The sequence below is a fragment of the Tympanuchus pallidicinctus genome, unplaced genomic scaffold (assembly GCF_026119805.1).
Source record: "Tympanuchus pallidicinctus isolate F22 unplaced genomic scaffold, pur_lepc_1.0 scaffold5, whole genome shotgun sequence".
Taxonomy (NCBI): domain Eukaryota; kingdom Metazoa; phylum Chordata; class Aves; order Galliformes; family Phasianidae; genus Tympanuchus; species Tympanuchus pallidicinctus.
The window spans coordinates 51,672,239-51,689,384 of record NW_026294769.1 but is presented as its reverse complement, the minus strand read 5'-3'; positions in this window follow the sequence as shown (position 1 = coordinate 51,689,384).

The window sequence follows — 17,146 nt, the reverse complement described above, 5'->3', positions numbered from 1 at the left end:
ATTTCCCCTTGTTCTGTCACTATCAGACAATGTGAAAAGTTGGTCCCATCCTTCTTATAAGCACCCCTCCTTTTTCATGCTATTGGAATTTTGATGTGTAAGTTTTTGTTGGCCAAAGAAAATAACACACAGTGAGCATACGCTGTGAACATGTGCTCTAAAAGCACTTTGTAAATACATACTTCAGGTGTTTTCCATTAAGAGGTTATGAATATCACTATACTAAAAGTTTTAAGATATTTTATAAAAACAGGATGAGTAGAGGCAGTGCTGCTTTCTACAGATCTTCAGGAATTTTGCCAGGGTTCAGATGAACTTGCCTGTAGGGGTGGGGTGGGAAGAGAAGTGCTCCATTTGACTCCTGTTGATAGCCCTGTGGTGAGCTGTTTATGTTTTGTTGGCACACCAAAGCAGAAGTTCCAAAAAGATAAACTGGGGGCTTGAAGTTCCCAATGGGAGGGGCTACTGAGGGAAAAATCAGGGTAAATTATTGCTGCTCTGGGAAACCCCCTTTTTGCCTTTGATAAATGTAAAGACATTATGTCAGATAATATCAGATAACATAACCTAAGATTTCATTGTTGAAGTGATGTGGCATAAATTGCAGCTATAATACAAAGTAATTCCAGTATAAATAAAGTTGTATGTTTGGTGTTCGTATTTTTAGGTTAATGGCGCAATTGTCTTTCAATCAGTGTTGCAACGGCATACAGGAAAACCATGTAACAATACCTGCAGTTCTTTTGTATCTGTAGACTGGTTCACAACCTCGTCGCAGAATCACAGAATTGCAGAATCACAGAATAGCCTGGGTTGGAAGGGACCTCAAGGATCATGAATCTCCAAACCCCTCCTGCCACAGGCAGGGCCACCAACTTCTACATTTAATACTAGACCAGGCTGCCCAGGGCCCCATCCGATCTGGCTTTGAACGTCTCCAGGGATGGGGTATTCACAGCCTCTCTGAGCAGCCTATGTAAAGAATTTTCCCCTGACATCCAGGGGGATTATCTTCATGGCCCTACTCTTGACCCTCTCCAAAAGCTCCACATCTTTTCTGTGTTAGGGGCCCCAGATGTAGATGCAGTACTCTAGCTGGGGCCTCACACAGGCAGAGAAGAGATGGGACAATCACCTCCCTTGCTCTGCTGGCTGCCCCTCTTCCAATGGGACCCAATTGGCCTTTTGGGCTGCAAGCGCACATTCCTAGCCCACATTAAGCTTTTCATCAACCAAGACCTTCTGAAGGAGTTTTTCTCCCAGTTTGTATACGTATCTGATATTCCCATGACTCAAATGCACTTTGCTTTTATTAACCTTTATTAGGTTCATAAAGGCCCACTTTTCAAGTTTATCAAGGTCCGTCTGGATGTCATCCCTTCCTTCTGCTATATCAATCACAGTGCTCAGCTTAGTGTCAGCAGCAAACTTGCTGAGGGTGCACTTAATCCCATTATTTATGTCACTGTTAAGGATGTTAAAAAGTACTGGTCCCACGGTGGGACACAACTCCTTACTGGCCTCTGCCTGAAGATAGAGCCATTGGCCATAACCCTCTGGCTGCATCCTTCCAAACAATTCCTTATCAACCAAATAGTCCATCCTTCAAGTCAGTATCTCTCCAATTTAGAAGTAAGGATGTGGTGGGGAACCATGTCAAAAGCCAGGTCCAGGTAGTTGACATCAGTTGCCTTTCCTTTATCCACTAGCCATCACTCTATCATAGAAGGCCACCAAACTGGTCAGGCACAACCTTCTCTTAATCCATTTGAGTAATCCTGGCATGGAGAAAGCTGGAGTTTAGGTTCCAGAGCCTGAGCGTGGGATGAAGCAGGAAGAGTAGATGAATGCATTTTCCTGTTCCTGGGGCTGGCTGTCAGACCAAGTATAACAGCTTTGCTTCTTAGTGCAGATGCCTTTAGCAAAATCCATTAAATTGCAACATAAACATGTGCAGTTGGCAGTAGAGAAAATACATAAATAATAGAACTGCTAATAGAAACAACTGCTAGTTTTTATGATATCAAATAATAACACGTAATATGTGTTACTTATGCAATTAATTTTTTTTGGCCTAATACATTTGAATGAGAAGTCACTGTAACCTGTAATTCACTGTTTGTCTGATTGAGTCAGGTGAAAAATGACCTGCTACAACAAGCTGTTCCTTTTACATTTCTTATTATCAAATGGATATAATAATAAAAAATACTCCTTAATTCTTAAATAGAAGATTCAAAATCCTTCACTATGGTTGTAGACAGAATCTGTCTTCTGTCTTCCTGTAGATCAGGCTTTTGATGTTTCTAAATGATGGACCATGGAGCAGATAATCAGCTGCCTGTTGGTTTCTTCTTTGAGTTTTTAACTTGCTGATTCTTTGTGAGAGTTCCCATATATTTGCATTCCCATTTGATCATTTGCATTCATTTGATCATTTGCATTCAGAAGAAATCTTTCACCTGCCTCTTCCCTTAACATGGGAATTTCCACAAAGATAAGGAGAAAGTGAAAGTTCAGAAAAAAGAGAGTATTTTTGTTATATTTTTTCTTTATGCCTTAATCAATATTGTAATAAATGTAGTTCTCTTTCTTGAACTTAGGAAGTATTTAGTGCAACTGACTTTACAAGTGTGACAGCTATTTCTGTGGACTTAATTTTCAGCTTGTAAAAAAGAGTGAACCTACTGTCTTTTCAGCACATGATGATATCAGCTTGTAAAATGTGGTTCATGCTTTGTATCCCTATGTAAAAGGCTATAAAAAATAACAGCTAAAATTGTACACATTTACCAGATTGAGGTAGTACTTCTTTTCTGATATTCCTCCTGGTAGGCAGTATACACTGGAAAGAGCCATTAGATTTCTGCTGTAAACAGATGTTGAAAAATGATAGTAAAGATGAAAAGGTGCTTTTTTCTGGAAAATGTGCATCTGTGGGACTCATACATATTATTGCCATCTGCATGATAGGTCTCCAGTGCCTAGTGAAAACATCCCTTTATATTCAGATATATATGCATAAGAATGCACACCAGATGTGTGTCTTTACTAATAGATGAGATTTTCTGACATAATTTGTTATAATCTTTCCCTCCAGCAAGATGAATTTTAGTACCTTAATTTTTATGGATATTCAACACCAAATTCAGTTGTGTTGTTTTTAAAATGCACCGTATTCACTGTGACAACAGCACAGAAAGCTGTACAGCTCTGCTTATTGTCAATCCAATATTGAAAGAAACAAGGGTTTGTGGTGCACTTTTTAAAACTGATTTAATCCTCACTGAAGAGTGGTAGTTTTCTCAATAAATAAATAAGGTTCAATTTGTCATGATTTCAAATACCTGCTTTTCAGCATGGGTTCTCTGTGTCTTCCATTTTTCTGGAAAGAGCAATGGTTGGTTTGTACACAGTTGCTAAAATGGAATTTATACTGCCTGCTCAGTTCAGGTTTTGCCTCTTTGGTCATTTGTCTGAAATGGGGTTTTGGGATTTAATAAAATAGATGGAGTTCCACTGAAACAGTTGAACAATCTTCTCTAATCTCAATAGCCAGAAGATTATCAAAATCAGTGGTCTGTATCAGACACTTAGGTTCTGACTGTGTTTTGGGACTGCGGACTGATCTCAGTCTGGCCATGTCCCCTGGATATGACCTAGAGCTGGGGAGAGATCTACCTATGTATCATCTCCTTCCTCCTTCTTGTCTCATCTTCTTCTTTTGTGGTTTCCGTACAAAGTGATGCACTATTCAGACAGGACAGCTATCAATAGCTTCTCTAGAACAGTAATGTTCACCATCTGCCCTGCCTCTTACTTTCAGTCTTGCGTTGATCCTGTCATAATCCTTCCCTGTTTGCTTTTTTTAAAACTCTTTTTTTTTTTTTTTTTTTTTAGGGGTGAGTTGAATTTGAATTCACAAATAGGATAGTGATAGGATTTTTGCAAGTAAGATTTTATGGCAGGATTTAAAGATTTAAAATGGCAGGCCCTGCAAAATGGAAGTATTATCTTGCGTACAAAGTCTGGGGAGAATTTTATAGCAAGCTGCATATTTTTAGTAAGGTAGTGAAAAAACAAATGGTAAGCAATTAAAATCATATAGCAAATATGGCTACTGCTTTTGAAGATAATTGTATACTTACTTGGGTCACTAGTGTAATTTTCTGTGAACTTGTAACATTCAATATCCATTATCATGGTTTATTGCATATGACTCACCTGAGGACAGGATAACACTAATCTTAAGTACACTAATATGTATCACTTAGAGAAAACTGTTTAGATGAGCATATGAAGTAATATAAAAGTGTGGCAGTAGTTGGAACGTGATTTCTATATTAAGCTACTGTGCATGTTATTTCCTGTTGGACTTAAGCATGACAGATCCTCTTATTTATTACGTATTCTGAAACACTTGATGAAGAGATGCTATTTTTCTCTTAACACTTAGTAGACCGTGAATTTTACATGTATTTTTAGAATTGAATAAAGGATTGTGGTTTAAAAAATAACTTTTCATTCAGTTATCATAGCACCTTTGTCTTCTTTTTTTTTTTTGTGGAATTTTCAAGCTTCTAATTGAAAAGGGAATGCATATTTGTTTTAGAATAGGTTCTTCTAAGGCATATTTTCTCTGAATATTTTGTTCTATCCTCATGCAAGAAATTAAGGAGATTGGTAGTTCAGTTATGCTTGTTCTTATCAGTAAGAAATTGTTCCCTGTCCTGACATCTTCTGAAACAAGAGGCTTTGGAAAACAAGATCAGGTTTCAGATTCTGCTTGTCCCTCACAATGTAATAATATACACACACAGATCCATTGATAATAAGAGCTACAGCTGAGAAAGACCATGGAAATCAATACCTTCTGCAGTCACCTGTGTGATTTCAGACCAGTGTTAACACTTCCTTGCTTGCACCTGCCATACATCAGCTGGGCTGTGCCTGAATGGCAGAACACCTGTATTCTTTGGGAAATTATTGCATATTGTGTGACTGTTTACATAATTTTACACGAACAGATCTGCATGAAAGTACATGTAACCAGCTATTGCAACATGTTTATTCTTCTCAGCTGATTGAGCAAAGGGGCAGAGCTGCTGGTTGCTTTGCTGGCAGTTTGGAGGGAGGAGGGAGTGCTTGGGAGAACAATACCTCTGAGTCAACTCCTTATTTCCTTGTGCTCCAGCTGTAGGGTGCCCATGTGGTGAGGAAACCTCCCAGATACAATGTCAGGATAATCTCGGGTTCTGTCTTGAAGATAAATGATTCTTGATATTTCTTTTCAGCACTTCTGCTCTGCGTGAACACAGTGAAGCTGTCTGTGTGAAAATGATGTAGAGACAAAAACTCAGTATAGTAGGAGAAAGGTAAAGAGGGGAAGATTTGATGGATTCTGCTTGGACATGGTAACGCTGCAGTACTTCTTTCTCTGTGGTCTTCTCATTACGATCTGTCTTGGATTCTCTGAGGTCACATGGAGCCTAGGACTCCTCATATTTCATCCATGCTAATAAGCTGAACGTTCCCTAGACCATTCCTTAGCATCAATGCCAGCTAGCGTGGGATGACTCTCATCCATCCAAAACTGAGAATGTGCACCAAAAACCTGTTAATTCAAAGCTGTAACCTCTGAAGCGTGAGGATTGTTATAACAGAGCCCAAAGGGATTATTCTAGCAGGTCAACCTTCTGACAGCAGCCTGGAAACATTCCATGATAACTCTAAATTTACCAACACAAATAGTCCATAGTAATCTGATCCACACTCAGGATCAGGCTATGGTCATTATTTAATATATGTATATTTTAATATATCCTCAAATGCTTCAGCTTTTACCATCTACTTCTGAGTTGTAACCTTCATTTTAATTTTCAGTTTCTCAAATGCAAGTGCTTTTCATTTTTCCCACAAAAGGTGGCTAAAAGCTGATAGCTTAAACTGGAAGATTTAGTTTCAGCAGTTCATTAGAGAAAATAAAATGTTTTTTTTTTTCTCCCTTTTAAAATCCAAAGCAGAGCTGCAAATCTGATGGAAAGTGCTGTATATCGTGCCAAAAATCTCCCAAGTTGGTAATTACAGTTTCCAGAAGTACATAATCTGCTGGAACTCAGTCCTGCCTCTTGGGTAGCTACAGTTCTCTCCAAATAGCTGTTAAGCTGTCAGTCATGACAGAGTCATGAAGGATAGCACTCATTAATTGGCTATGAGACTGGAGAAGTCTAGAAAATAAAATTGATGCATAGAATCAGCTGGTGAAGTAGGGGCTGAAAATATTTGAAAAGCATTTGCTTTTATGTTCTGTGTTGGCACTTCAAAAAGGGTAAAAAACTGTCATGTTAATTTGACAGCATGTACATGCCTTGAAATCAAATTAATATGCAGCCTGTCACTGAAATTGTAAGAGCTGTAGGAATGGAGCGTATTTAGTACTGTACAAGACTGAATTCTTATTAGAAATATCTGTCTCCATTTCCACACCCAAGCGGTGGTGTTCTTCAGGTTTTGATCAAGTTCAAATCTTGTTTAAATTCTGTGATTCTGAACCACCTCCAATAGGTACGCTTTTTATTGTATAAAACTAATAGTTATGCCAACTTCTCCCCTCCCTTCTGCTGCCCTCCCCTCCCCTCTCTCATGTCTGTTGACCATAACATTCAACGCCATTTGCTGATAATCTAAGCTGTAGTTACTTAGGACGTGAAGTTCAATCTTGTATGTTTAAAAGCAAGTAATTCCTTATGAATATTCTGAAGAAGGACTATAGTTTTAGAAATAGTAAGCCAAAATGAATCACCATGTTAATCATTTCCTTGGTTTTCAGCATAAACACGTGGCTCTCTTTTCCTGTTTCGATATGTAATTAATGTGTGTCATCAAGGAATGATGTAAGACATATTTTAAGCACAAATACAACAGTTTGGGAGAGGTTAAATCATAGAATAGCTTGGTTTGGAAGGGACTCCAAGGATCATGAAGCTCCAATTCTACCCTGCCATAGGCAGGGCCATCAATCTCCAGATCTGGTGCTAAACTAGAGTGCCTGAGCCCCCATCCAGTCTGGCCTTAAACACCTTCAGGGATGAAGCATCCACAACCTCTCTGGGCAGCCTCTTCCAGCACCTCACCACTCTCACTGTGAAGAATTTCCTCCTGACATCCGATATAAACTTTCCTTCCTTGAGCTTAAAACCATTGCCCCTTGTCCTATCCAAGTAATAAACTGATTCCCCTCATTTTTGTAATCTTCTTCTAAATACTGGAATGAATTTGAAGAAAATTCAAGGAAAATTCAAGAAAAATATCTTACAGACACTAATGGAAAGGGATTTTTTTCACGAACAATATATAGATAAAACAGGAATTACATTAGGACTCCATTTATCAGCATATATACAGAGTCTTACAGATTCAGTTTGTCCAAATGCTTTGGTATTAGCATGATTGTTTGCCAAACTGGGGACCAGGGCACTTGGACATCTTATGTGGAGATTTTTCCATCAGCTTACTGGCACTTGGATAGTATATGAAATGCCAGTACATGGCAGGACTGGAGTTACCAGAACAACTATCATACAGGGAACATAATATAGACAGGCTAGGGTGATAGTTGGGATGATGCAGAAAGGCATTTTTGGATTTTGGAATGCATATGCAGTGATGTACAGAATAAAAATATTTTCCTGGATTACAAATATACATGTCAAAATAATACACTCTTTGTTGGACTAGATGACCTCTAAACATCCCTTCCAACTCTAAGGATTGCAATTCTATGATATGGGATAAAATATATTAAAAGAGGGCAAAGCTCATCCTCTTAGTAGAACAGCATACTTGTTTTTCTCTACAATTTTTCCAGTGCGCTTATTGTATTTTTCACATGCCACCTTGTGGTCTTTGATGGTAAAGAGAAATTTTTTTTTTTTTTTTTTTTTTTTTTTTCCAGATTTGGTAAACTGAAAGCATGTTTCTATTTTAGTATTTCCAGTAAACAAAAATCTTTAGGTTTGGGTCTTATCTAAGCAAATTTTTGAGAAAAAAATAATTCAGCAGTTTACTGATTAATGAGTTTTAAGAGCATCAACTGAAAGTGAGTTTAGAATGCAGCTTTAAAAACAACAGCATTTATGTTGTAGGAATTGTGCTAAACATACAAAGATGGAATACCAAAGGAAATATACAGGATGTGAGTCCTTTACATCTGTAGCTTAAAAAAATCAATAAAATATTGTAGATGCTGTCCAAGAAAACAATTGATATTTGCAGTTGTACTGCCATTCTGGGATCTTCTATAAGAAGCTAGTTCGCAGATTCACAGAATGGAAGAGGCTCGCAGGGCCCTCTGGACTATTTGGCCCAACCCCCATGTCAGCAGGGAAACCCAGAGGAGGGGTTCATGGCCAGGCTGCTTCTGAACTTCTCCAAGGAGGAGACCCCACAGTCTCTGGGGTATCACCTCTCCAGTGCTCTGGCACCTGCACAGCATAGCAGTGCTGCCCGGTGTTCAGAGGGAGCCCCTGTGCTCCACCTTCTTCCCACTGCCTCTTGGCATTGCACTGGGCACCAGTGAACAAAGCCTGGCTCTGTCCTCTTGGCACTGTCCCTTCAGATATTTATAGACATTGATGAATCCTAAGCAATGTTTCCCAGAGCCTCATCCAACCTGACTTTGAACATCTCCAGGGTTAGGGCATCCAAAATTTCTTTGGGCAATTTGTAAAAAGCTTCATTCAAACATCTAACCTAAATCTCTCCTCTTTTAGGTTTAAGCCCTTCTCCCTTATCCTATCAGAATGGGACTCTGTGAAAGTCAGTTTAGATCCTTTTTAAAAGTTCTCTTTAATTACTGGGAGGCCACAATGTAGCTTCATTGGGGTCTTCTCCAGGCTGAAAAACTCCAGGTGGCCTCAGTCTTTCTTCATAGGAGAGGTGCTCCAGCCCTCTGATTTTCAAAGAACCATCCCAGCTCTCTCAGCCATACTTTGTAGGAGGGGTGCTCCAATCCTTTTATCATCATTGTCTTTCAAAGGCATTCAGTTCTTCAGCATTTCCCCTGTCCTATGTAACCAGATCTCCTGTTTCATCTAGCAAAGGGGCCCATATTTTCACTAGTCTTTCTTCTTTTGCTGGTGTATTTATAGAAGCCCTTCTTATTGCCAGTAACATCCCTTTCTAGATTAAATTTCATTTGGGCTTTAGCTTTTTAACCTCATTCCTGGATGCTTGAACAATGTCTCTGTGTTCCTCCCAGGCTATCCATCCATGCTTTCACTCTCTGTATACCTGTTTTTCACGTCTGAGTTTGGTCCGCATCTCCTTGCATATTCCTGCAGGTTTCTGGGCATTTTTGCTTGACTTCCTATTCACTCTTTAGAGAGAGGGATCACTCTTTAGCTTAGAGAAGGTGATCCGTGAGTGTTAACAAGGCTCTCATCAGCTTAATCCCATGTGTAAATATCCACTAGTGTAATGCTTTTGAGTAGCGGTCTTAGAGAAATGCTATGGGTTATTTATTTATTTCTTTATTTATTTTAAATTCATGTTGGTGGATAATGACTTGTGGTAAAACAAGGAAACATCAAACAGTAAAACCTGGACATCTTGTGCACACTGCATGCCTTTGAGAAATGTGTTGGTTATCCACTTGGGCTGTTATTAAGACCTTGCAAAAATAAATTAAATTTCTTCATTGTTCTTCAGATTTCTCTGAAGTCTCACACTACATGCAGAAGCTGTTGCACAACATGTGGACAAAATTCCTTTAAATCTGAAGACCAAAGTCTTTGTATCAGACCCTTAGCACATTCCCTCAACGTACCTCTAGATGTAGAGGAGAATCTGCTGTTAAAGGCATAGTTTGCAGATGCTTTCATCTGCAGTCTTCTCATAAATATGTATGGAAGTGTGTTTCGGCAGAGTGTATTACTATGTGAAAGATGTGCTGGATGAGAACTACTCATGTGCTCCCAAGTGTGTGAAAAGCTCCAGTGATTTTTGACAGATGCCACATGTAATCTAGTATGTAAATAGCAAAGCCAGTAAGGAGGAAATGGCACTTTAAGGCATAGAAATGAAAATGGCATTAGAGAACTGAAGAAGTTGGGGTATTTTTGTACAAACTGCATCATGCTCTGGTCATAGGCAGTGGGAGAAGAGAGAAAGAAGAAAGAAACAGCAGATTAGGAACATGCTGTGGAATCAATAAACATCATAAACAACCATATGTATTCATTGTATTCCTGACTACTGATCTTCAGCCTCCTGCTGTCCAGTGAAGCCTTCTTGGCCTTTCAAAAAATGAAGCATATGGCTGCAGCCAGCTGTGTGCTTATGTGTGTAATTAATTATTCAGGTAGTTTCAGTGACTTAATCTGCTGCACTTTGTTTTGCTTTTGAGGAATGAAAGCCTTCACTGGTGCACTGGTTCTCTGATTACCCAAGCATGTTGGTTGTGCTTTGGCACACATTCAGGACAGGTTGGTTTGCACAGGTATGAGATATTTGAGGAGCCAAAGGTATGCAGGCCTGTGGGTCTGCTGTCAACATAGAGGTTGTGTGTGGCCAGAGCAAGATCGAGTGGTGGGGAAGCACTTCTGGTGCTAGAAAGAAAGCACAAAATTTGGTGCTGGTCACATGGCTGACATTAAACACATCCATAAATATTTGAATGGTAAAGCTGCATCGTTCAGGCTTTTGATGTCAATATTTCTTAAGGCTTGACACCATTGCTAAGGCAGATGCCTATTCTTGTCCAGAAAAGCTGTGGATGGCCCATCCCTGGAATTGCGATCAGGTTGGATGGGGCTCTGGGCAGCCTGATCTACTGGATGGCAACCTTCTATATCTTTAGGGTCCCTTCCAACACAAGCCATTCTATGATTTTATGATTTTATGATTCTGTTCAAAATGAATGACTGCATGTTTAAAATCTGTAATGGGTTCACCTTTATAGTTCCTATACAAGCAATGCCAGTTGATTTAGCATTCCGTTCTAGTTGCAATCTACACATTGGCATTGTACGTTTCCCCTTCATTAGTCAGTGGGAACTTCAGGGAGCTATCGTTACTGTTACAGCAGAGAGGAGTTGGTAGGGTCTTGTGTCAATACACAGCAGCAATTGAGAGTGATCACCACTCGATGTCACTGTTGTTATTCAGATTCCTATTTGAGAAAACCTGATTAGCTGTGTTTTTGTATTAGTGAGAACATGAATGTGGTATCTCAGATGAGCAGCATTACAGATCTTTTTAAGCAGCTGTGTAAATAATAAGCTTTATTAAAATACTCTTGCAGGTAGGTTTTTTTCTGTGTGTTCCTCAGGTACTCTCAGAACAAATATAATCAGAAGTTGTGATTTGTATTTCCTATTTTTCATAGAATCCCTTTAGGGTATAGTAAGCTAATTTAAAGTGCCATATGCATTACGAGTTTATGGTTAGATGTTTTTATGTATCAGTATATATTTATCTACCAATATATATCATCCCTCTTAAACAAATTTAAAAGATTCTGCAGTATTTTATCTCTCACATAGGTGATGCAGATTTATTTTCTTTGATACTTTACAATGTTAGAGAAGAACACATGACTTTTGAGAGAGCAGCTGGACAAAATTGTTATCTTATTGTCACTGCTTGCCAATAAAATTTAATAATACTTGTATTTATACTTAAAATAGTAAATTAGAAATAATTAGATTTTTTTTTTGGGGGGGGGGGGGGGGGGGGGGGGGCGGGGGAGAAGAGTATCTGCTTTGCATTTGCAAGAAACGCTGAAGTAAATGGTGATTGATGTAGCTTTTGCATTTCTTGGGTAATATTTGATATTTCTTAACTTCAGTCCAACCCGGAGAGCTTAAAGGGCTCCTTCAATGTATTTGTGCAGATGGTCCCTGAAAACCTAAGAAGCAAGTGCCTGAAGACAGAGACATTTATGTATGATTGTCTAATGCCGCAAAGAATCATAGGTACAAAGGATAAAGAAATTTCAGACAAAAATACGTTTTTCTGAGTCAGGTATTTCTTTTATGGCCTCTTCAGAAAATGCATGAAGTCCTGAGGATTAGTCACTTGTCAGTACAGTATGTTCTCTCTCAGCATAGCTCAAGCTCCTAGAAACCTCATTTGGCCTTGTCCTTCTCCTCTCTTTGTTGCCAAAACTTGTATGAGAAATCTTGTGCTGCCTTTGCCAAAGACATACCCTGAAGAATGGAATTTTTTTTTCCATCCTACTTGGCAGAACAGCAAAACAAGAACAGCCACTGAGGGAAAGGTGCTAAGTACTGTGGTGATTTCGTGAAATGCATTTCTTGAAGGACAAGTCTTCCTGATGAGAAACGTGGTAAAAATCTGTGTGTTGCTTCTCCAGATGCCTGGAAAAGATGAATGCTTTAAGTTCAGAAGTCAAATGAGGAAACCCTGAAACTCAGATAAAGCTGACCCTTGCAGTAGAGAGCAAGCATGTGCAGCCGTGTTACTCGTCAACTTTACCGCTGTAGTTATCCTACAGCAATCTTTGCATAAACAGATATGGAGTTGGTAGGACCTTTTCTGCTCCAGATCATTTACCCACAAAGAATAAAGCAGGCACACACTGAGGATCTTGCCCAAGGAAAGTCACGTGGGTGGACTGTGATTAGGCAGTCCTGAAATGCTGAATTATTGTGGCTTTTCTGCTATCAAACTAATTTAGAATAGCTATCTGTAGATGTCTTCAGGAGACATCTGCCTCTGCCTCTGAAGGCTCATACATCATGTAGGTGACAGATCCAGTCCTGGAGCAGTGATTTCTGGCAATTTGTTTCCAACAGATGAGCCACTTCTACTTTATCCCTCAGTCTTCAGTCTCTGGATGATGAGTAAGAGCTCAGCGCTGATGTCTTGTATGGAAAAATATTGCTTGTATTGGAAAAGCTGGGTTTCTCATCCCTAATCATATCCTACATGCAGAGTTCTCATTAATCACTGCCCTTCTATGAAATGAAAACAAGAGTCACTATGAACTAGCAAAATCTGGTAATTCTTATTAATATGCATTTGTCTTAAGATACTTTTTGACAGCTCTACTCTAAACACACTTTCCAAACAGAAAGTGCTACATAAGCATACTGTGACAGTGTCTTATTGTTCCACACTATTCCACATCTGTCAGCCAGGAGAACATTACTAAGATACTGACACAATGCTCAGACAAGCAACTTTTTACAAGTGAAGCACTCATAATGATTTATTATAGAGTTATATATCTTTCTTTGAAACTCTGTGCATATAGAAAAACACACATTTGAATTATCAGGTGAGCATGAGAATAACCCGTTGGAGGCCAATTTTTAAATAAAATATCTTTTTTTTCTTTTTTTATTTAGCCTGCTATAAACCAGCAGAATTCTCTGAATACTGTGAAGAGGATTCACTCTGAGTTAAATGCTGAATCTGAATCTGGAATTTTGGAAATTGCAAGTCTGAGTGGATATTAAAGACTCTGTTAATAGGAATAGATGAAATATTTCTGCTGTTGTTAAAAAACCATGGCGTGGGGCACTGCCCATACTACCTCATTTTATGAGGTATACCAGATTTTCCAGGGGACCAAAGGGGATTTCATCATATAAATGAGTTAAATTTCCCTGCAAAAAGAGATATCTTCAGTCATAACAGAGACTTTTTCCCAGTGATTTTATAGCATCAAAAAACTTAATGCCCTGGTACTGGGCCCTCAAAAGTGCTACTTCATGAAAGGGTTCTTTAAGGAATCATGTATATGCTAATCCTAGAAGGAATTCAGGAGTATTTTTAGGAGCTGCTATCACATGAGCAGTTATTACCATGACAGCATGTTCTTATATATTATAAAATTTTTCAGATTAAAAAAATATTAATGATTTCCTTTTGTCTCTCCAGCAGCCAAATTGTCTCAGAAAGGTCAATTGAATTTGTGCAGAAGCTGTAAGTAGTGTATACACAGAAACCTGGAGACATTGATTTTCAGTTCAGACTCTGTGGCCTGTAAGCAGTGAGCTTAATTTTTCTGTTTGCAGGTAGAAGGATTTTTAAAAAAGATGGATGTGTGTATAGAAAAGAATATTTTGGCAAATACTGTGTCATATAACACACAATACTTGTAAGAAGGAAACTTTAGTTCCATAAAATTTGAGAACTGAAAGGATGGGGAGGTTGGTTGTTTTTTCTCCCCTTTTTTTCAGCGTTATGGAAGAGAATATTAGTGAAAGGGACATAACGTCCACTTATCTGACTTCCAATATCAGCTTCCCTGCAGACCATTTTCAGTGCAGCAGGGAGCTCAAACCCCCTGCGCAAAGATCCTCTTTTCTGACTCAGCTGAACTACAACCCACAAGCTCATGCTAATGCATTAACAAAGCAGCTGAGCAAGCAGTGAGTATCCCTGTGATGAACCCGTCAAGAGGGAAAGAAGAGGGCATGCTTCTCTCCTGGCAGTACTTGACTGCTGCGGCAAAGCAGAGTTGCTGGGAGATGCTTACCTTGCACCAGGCAAGACTCAGCCCAATTAGGCAGCGTCTCACTGCGGCCATCTCACACTGGAGTGAGTTCCTGCCAGTCAGCAAAACTGTGTGACCCAAAGCGACACTTTCAATGGAGCACTATCCTGAATTAATGTGCGAGTGCTTCTGGAAAGGAGGAAGGGTGGGGGGATGTCCTGTGATTACCATGAGGTGTTATAATTTTTTTAAGTGACAAGATTTATGGCTGAGCAGCCTAGCCTGGCCCAGCTGTGCACACGTTGTTCAGCTACAACCAAACATCAGTGTGCTGTTACTGCCCAGAGCCATGGGAAGGTGCAGTGCAGGGCTAGCTCAAGATATGGTTATGGCAAACAGTTAAAATAAGTTTTGTTATTAAATCCATTAACTATATTATCTATTTTATGAGGAATGCTCTGAAAATAATGCCTCCTATTTTACTGTGTTCGCCTGCAGCATCAGAGCCAGATGTTTGTGATATGGCTGAATCCACCAAGATTCCATTACATTTTGTTGTGTGACAGATGGCAGCAGAGAAGCAGTCTGACAAAATGGTGTCTGACATGGAAGTGTGTATGAAACAACAGTGTGGAACTGAATTTCTCCATTTGCAACCACTGATATTCATTGATGCTTGATGAACATTGATGGAGACAGTGAGTGTGAGCATAGTGAGTGGCAGGTAGTGCATTTCAGAAGTGGTGACAGCAACAGCAGGTCACCTTTACTGGAGCAGGTTTTGACTAGCACAGCATTCAGGCACTTGTTCATTACTGGTGAAAATGCATTGCTAATTGTGGTGTCTGTTGAAAATTAGTGTTTTGTAGTTGAGGTTTTTTCTATCAAACAGTGTTATGTACTCCTTGTATTTATTATAGTTTCTAATGAAATAAATAGGAGGCATTACTTTTGGAGTGGCTTAGGTATCTGTGGCCCAAAACAATTCCTCTTCACTCAATATGGCCCATGCAAGGAAGAAGGTTGTACACCCATGCTCCAGGCTCTTCATCATCTTGGAGGTCCTCTATTGGACTCTCTAATATATGGAGGTATTTCTTGTACTGGAGGTCCAAAACTGGACGCAGCACTCCAGGTGTGGACTCATCAACACTGAGTAAGTTGGAAGGACTACATCTCTCAACCTGCTGGGGATAAATTGCATGATGCAGTCAAAAATACTTTTGTCCTTCTAGCAGCAAGGGCATATTGCTGACACATATTCAACTTAGTATCTACCAGGACCACCAGATCTTTTTATGAAGATCTGCTTCCAAACTGGGTGCCCCTAGCATGTGCTGCTGCCTGAAGTTGCTCCTTCCCATCTGCAGGGCACTTCTCGTTGTTGAACTTCATGGGGTTCTTGTCAGCCTCTGCAATAAAACATAATCCAATAAAGTATATTTTAATAGTCTTCCATTAAAAAACTAGAAAAATTTATTTCTGACTTCCCCCTAGCACTGAAAGATACTGAGAAGGGTTGTAGACATAGGCATTTTCTGGCTTGCGAGTAAACCTGATATTGCTGTCTGTTGGTGGCAGGTGGGCCCTGGCAGTGGCCTGTGCTAACTGGGATGATAGTGTTATTGATATTATGCTTTTGAGAAAAGCTGGCCTATTAAATGGGAGCTATATCATGCCAGCAATTTTGGTTTTGCTTTGGTTTTTGTTGCTTTCCACATCAATTTTAAATATTCATATTTTCTGTACCTAAAATAAATTAGGCTAGTGTATAGTGTCTCAGTCTTTTTTTGTGTAGTACTTTGACCATTTAACCAGAGATATCTTTTTCTTGGGCTTTTTGTTTAAGTTCTAATAACAGTTATGTTGATCTCTCCTCACTGTTTCAGGTATTAACATTTATTACAGAGTTTTGTTGCTCCATAGTAAATTCTTCTGATTTATATTTGGTTGACTGTACTGCATATACTACATTCAAACCACATTCTGTAGTTTTTTTCTCTGAATCATAGATGCTTTAGGAGAGCTGGTCACATACATTTTTGTGGTTGTTTCCGTTTCGAAGTCTACTCACTTTGGTTTAAATCCAAGTTTGTTTTTAACTATTTTGTAGATTTTTCTCATTTGTGGATAAAATAGCAAACTTCAGTTTGCTTATAACCACCCCACTTCTTCTAGCTGGAAGTGTTCAGATGTATGACAGGATCACAAAAATTGCAATTGCATTTAGCCAAAAGTTGAATAATATATTGCTCTCATTTTCTCAGTGTGTCCTGGAGAAATGGTGGCTTGCTTTGCAATGCTATGTTTAAATGAAGCATAAACCCTAAGATACGCTCTGAAGGAGGGAAAGGATAGCTTATTAACGCAATACTCTGTTTTTTATTGGGCAGTTTAGATATCCCAAAAGAAAAATGCACTCATATTGTTCTACATGCATGCTAACATGTAGAAAAAGAGGATTTGTGCTCTGGAAATTTTTCAGTCCAAATGAACAGGAGGAAGGGTGAGCAGAGGTTGCTCCTCGGCTGTGCTAGCTGAGGTTGGCCTGCTGTGAGCTGAAATGATCACTGAGGAGGCAACAGGCCCTGCTACTGAGCCTGACATTAACGCAGCCAGGCAACGTGTTTGCAAAGACAACATCCTTTATCTTAATAGGTCATTCCAGGCCTCTAAAGC